This window comes from Coptis chinensis, chromosome 5 (genome assembly GCF_015680905.1).
Source record: "Coptis chinensis isolate HL-2020 chromosome 5, ASM1568090v1, whole genome shotgun sequence".
NCBI lineage: Eukaryota > Viridiplantae > Streptophyta > Magnoliopsida > Ranunculales > Ranunculaceae > Coptis > Coptis chinensis.
Genome location: NC_141460.1, coordinates 88352127 through 88357443, shown reverse-complemented (window position 1 = coordinate 88357443; position 5317 = coordinate 88352127).

The following is a 5317-nucleotide window of genomic DNA, read 5'->3' as shown; positions in this document are numbered from 1 at the left end:
GAACAGGTTATGCGAGAGGTTCATGAAGGAATTTGTGGCAACCATGTTAGGGGTAGAACACTAGCTCTCAAGATCCTAAGGCAAGGATACTTTTAGCCTTATATACAGAAGGATACACATGTTTTTGCCTATAAATGTGAAAAAGTGTCAGCAATATGCTCCACTTATCCATGCTCTAACAACGAAACTGCACCCATTTGCCAGCCCATGGCCATTTGCACAATAGGGAACTGACATTGTAGGTCTTCTACCACCCGCTCCCAGTAATGTCAGATTCTTACTGGTCGCAATGAATTACTTCACCAAGTAAATAGAAGAGGCAGTTCCCCTTGTCTTCATTCGAGAACAGGACATCAACAACTTCATTTGGAACAATATTGTCTGCAGGTTTGGCACACCCAAGGTTATCATCTCAGATAATGGGCAACAGTTCGTTGGAGGAATGGTCGCTGAACTTTATAAGGAGTTTCACATTACCCATCTGTTCTCAACTCCAAGATATCCACAAGGCAATGGCCAGGCTGACGCCTCTAATAGGGTCATTTTGGATAACATAAAGCATAAATTAGATGATGCAAAAAGATTATGGGTTGAGTAACTACCTAAGGTCCTATGGGCATACCGAACTACACCCAGACGATCAACTGGTGAGTCCCCATTCTCACTAACATACGGAATGGGGCTGTCATACCTCTTGAATTGGTAGCTCCCACTCAGAAGTCAGACGTTGTGCACACTCTGGACAATGAGGAGTTGTTATGTAGAGAAATGGATCTCCTAGATGAAAAGCGAGAAGGTGGCGCACTTTGCTTAGCCGCTAACTAGCAGATTCTGAAGAGATCATACGACAAGAAAGTCCGGATTCGATCTTTCAAATATGGAGATCTAGTTCTGCGTGAGATCCCAGTGCCCAACGGCAAGCTTGGGCCCAACTGGGAAGGACCATACATCATCGACAAGGTTGGTCGAACTGGTTTTTACTACTTACACACTGTTAAAGGAGACGTTCTTGTCAAACCATGGAACGCACAACACCTTCGACAAGTACTATCAATAAATTGTTATTTTATGCTTCTTTATGCATTGTTTACTCCTCTCCATGTCATCAATAAAGTTCTCCATATTGTTATCGAATTTCTTCCTTGCATTAGTTCTTTATTTATGATCCACACTGGACTAAGCTTTTAGAGAATTATCTTCTCACTATCTGTTCAAGAATATTGTATGCCAATTTGCTTTAGAACCAGTGATACTGAGTATGGGAAAGTTGAACTGTATGCCAATTCCTTTCACATCCCCACACAGCTAGAACTGTACGCCAGTTCTTTTAAACTGTGATTATCCTCAATTAGTTAAGCCTTTAGGGAATCGGACCACACTAACTATTCAGTAAACTATATGCCAATTTGACTTAGAACAAGAGATAGTGTTCTTGAGAGCCTGAACTATATGTCAGCTCCTAAAGCTCTCAATACATCAAACATAGGGGTTGATGGGAAGATCTGGGTTGGATCCAGATCCTAACACGTAAGCATTGGCCTGGAACTATATCAACATGATGGCACTAAGGAAGACTCCTTCACTGCTGTTTGGATGATAACCTATTCATTTTTTAAATAAATAGGACTTGTCGTTATGAAACACAGTGTCGTGCTCATGGCACCAAGTTACTTTCACAAAGACATATGCCTCTATTACGATCGAACTCTTAATTACAATTAACTTAAATGGCTTCCATGATATCCTTATCAGATTCTGGTTATACCTCATTTTAATTTGTTTAGCCTACTAGGGTCACTTATTGTTGTTCCAAATGAACTTTGGGGGCATCAGGGGTAGAGTATGCATAATAACATATGTCATATAACATAAAATGTTATAAATGTATACATAAACTAGAAGAGTTGTAGAGTTCAGTAAGTAAGTAGTATGCATGCATAAACTAGAAGAGTTGTAGAGCTCAGTAAGTAAAATAGTATGTGAGCTACATAGCTCAATATTACATACCCATTGAATAATTGTTCAAAAATAATTGTTTATGTAAATCATCAACTGAAAGGCTTATGAAGCAGTGGTAGAATCAAACTTTGGTTCACCATCAGTGCTTGCTGCTATACCATCGTCAAGAACTCTTGTTTCACTCTCAAGAACGGACTGTGTGGTTGGATTAGTTGGAATGGTTGAAGGTTGAACAGAACACTGACCTGAAGCTGGAACTGGCAAAAAAGGAAGCTGAATGGGAGGCATGTCATCATCGGTGTCTTCTTCAAAAGATGAGGTGGCATCAGGCATAAGTTCATCCTGGATAGCTGAGATGCTAGTGTCTAGATCAGGAAACAAGATGAAAGGGTTGGTCACTCGCCCCTGATCATCCAACTGAGAGACATATCCAATAGCCTCAATAGCCTCCTCAAACTTAACTTGTCCGGCCAGCATTGAAGGACTTTTAAGAAATATCAAGCATCCTCAGAGCAAAATGAATGGCATTTTCAGCTGACTTCTTCTTCACCTCCTTCACCACTTAAGAATATAACTCAGAGGTCTCTGCCAAGAAATCACCAGCCTTCTTATCTGAGCGAAGACGCTTCTCTTTTAGAGCCTTCTCGTAGCCTGACATGGCGTCATTTGCACGGGCAATGGCTTGGCCAAGGGTTCTCATCTCGGTGTTCCTACGGTGAAGTTCCCCTTGGACCTGGTCATATTTTGCTTGCAGGGTGGTGAAGTGGGCGCGTAGTTCCAAGAACTTCACTTTCCAAGTGGCAGCATCAACAGCTCCTTTTGGGGCTTTTTCTAGAGAGCTCCGAAGGTTGGAGATAGTGTCTCTCATATTCTTGAAGCAAGTATCAGATTTCTTCTCTTTCGCCAAGAGCAAGTCAATCTGGATCTGCAACTCCTCAATTCTCTTCTCAGCAGCCTCTTTCTCCCAGATCAGCTCATCGTTAGCCATGTCATCAGTGGATGTATCGGCAGAGGCCGCAAAGATGGGTTCTTTCATGGCCAAAAAGTTATTCACTAACTGGAAAAGAAAATAGGATGTGTAAGTAACACAATGAGAGAAACCGAACATTGAACAGAGAAGAAAGTTTTACCTTGGCAAGGTGAACAGCAGATCGGTGAAAGGATAGATCCAGGCTCCCAGCTAAGTTGGCTTCAGCCTTGTCAATAGGAAGTCGCGCAGCTTCCAAAACTCCAAGCTCGATATCAACATTATTAACAGAGTGTTTGTTGGTAACAGGTAGTTCATCAATTCATCCCCAACACCTTATCTCCACAATCACCTCCCTTTCAGGGGAATCTGAAGATCTTGGCGAGAAGGGAATGTCGTCACTCACCTCCCCTCTTATCACTGAATCGAGGAGGAGGGAGAGCGACAGTTACAGCAATTATTTCAACAATGCCCTTCCCCTTGCGATTGTCAAGGAGGGGAAGGTCAACAGTCAAAGGGACATTGTCACAAGTTTGTTCAGAACCTGTGGGAGGATCTAGAACTGGTAAGGGTACAGCTACTTTCTCAAAACCAGAATGGGGAATAGTCACAGGAACCTTAAAAAATGTTTCTTCACTAACAGAGAGCGAAACTTCATTTTATTACCAGATGGGACAACATCAGAAGCAGAAGCAGGATCAGTTCTCTTCAATTTATGACGGTTTGACGCACGCACTTCCCTTTTAAAATTACTAGCTACCGCCATTCGTTCATGAGGCGGGGGGGCCTCCCGCCCGATGATCACACAATCATCCGGCGGGCTCTCGAACCGGGCCCGATGTCGCAGCATCACTAGAGGCGGCCACAGAACTCTTTTCCTTATGGTTTCCTCTTCTTCTAGTAATCAAGGAGGATTTGTCCTGAACTGGAGGAGGAAGAAGTCCCATATCCTGATCCACAGGAGGGGGAAGTATGGTGCACCTAGAATTCACAGTATTTATCCCAAAAAGGGAAAAGTCAGGGGACAGAGCCAGCAGTTCTTCAGCAGATATGTTGAAATATTCAAAAAGATTGGTGGGATCATGAACTATCACCCAAGGCATCCTCTGTTCCTTGGGGATCTTCTTGATGAAGTCCACCGTTGCAGCATCAGTAGCAGATAGTTGATTCCAGGAGGAAAAGTCATCTAAGGAATAATAGCAAAGAAATTCAGGCGAAAGACTCTTATATTAAGTTACAAAGTTCCTGAGTAAGTAGACTTACTGGTTGGAACATGAGTGTGTTTTCTGGGAATAGGAATTCTCATTGGCTCACCATCAGCATCAGAAGGATGAACGTCCCACGTATCACCCAACACACGAAGGTGGTGATCAGCCCAGCCTTCATCACTCTGCTTCCCCTCAAAAAGGACGATCGGAGAGTTCTTGTCTTTGGTCTTGAGGTAGTAGTAGGATTGGTTTTGAATACGCCAGACCTCGTAAAAGTACCCAAAAACCCAGCGATTCAGAACAAATCCATGTCTCTTGGCCAACATGGTAGAGTGCATAACAATTCTGTAGAACAAAGGTGCTGCTTGACCAAGAGCAAGATTAAAGTTAATCAGGCACTCTCTTAACAGTGGGTGTAGGGGAAGAGTGAGTCCGGCCCTGATTTGACCGATGGTGATAAGCGCCACTTCTTAATAGGCCAGTTCATCTGACAACCTCCCCCACTCCAGGCTGATATCATCAGGAATGTGAAATTTCTCTCGGATCAGTTCCAGGGAGGAAAGATCTCCGAAGTTTACAAGTGACCAGTTGGGATTCATGATCGGAAAAGAGAGAAAGTTTCAAGTTTTGGTTAAACCCTAAGCGGGATATCAAAAGGTTCAGTATACAGAGAAAAAGTAACGGAAGAGGTAGGGCTGGTCATCGAGCTACCCGAGTCGAGTATTGACATGCTCAAGCTCGACTCACACCTTTAGTGAACCTGCTCGAACTCGAACTTGATTTCGAGTTTAATATTGGGCTCAAACTCGACTCTCTCAATTGTTTGAAGAACTCGAGCTCGACTCGACTTGGCTCATTTTACACTACGAGCTCGAGTTCGAACTCGAGTTAATACTCGTTTGAACTCAAATTTCAGCTTAAACCCAAAAAAAAATTGTCAACAATACTGCAACATCAAATTTAAGTGTATTTTGTCTACTCTGGAACAAAAAAATAAATAACCCTGCATATACCATTGCATTGCTAGTAGATTTCTTCCAATTACAGTATTACATTCCAAAATCCAAAAGAATTTTAATACAAAAAAAGAAAAAAGACAACAACAATCTTGCTTTGAATGCGGAATGTGCACATTGATCTTTTAGTGTTTGCATCTGCAAGTACTTTGTTCAGCTCTAGCATC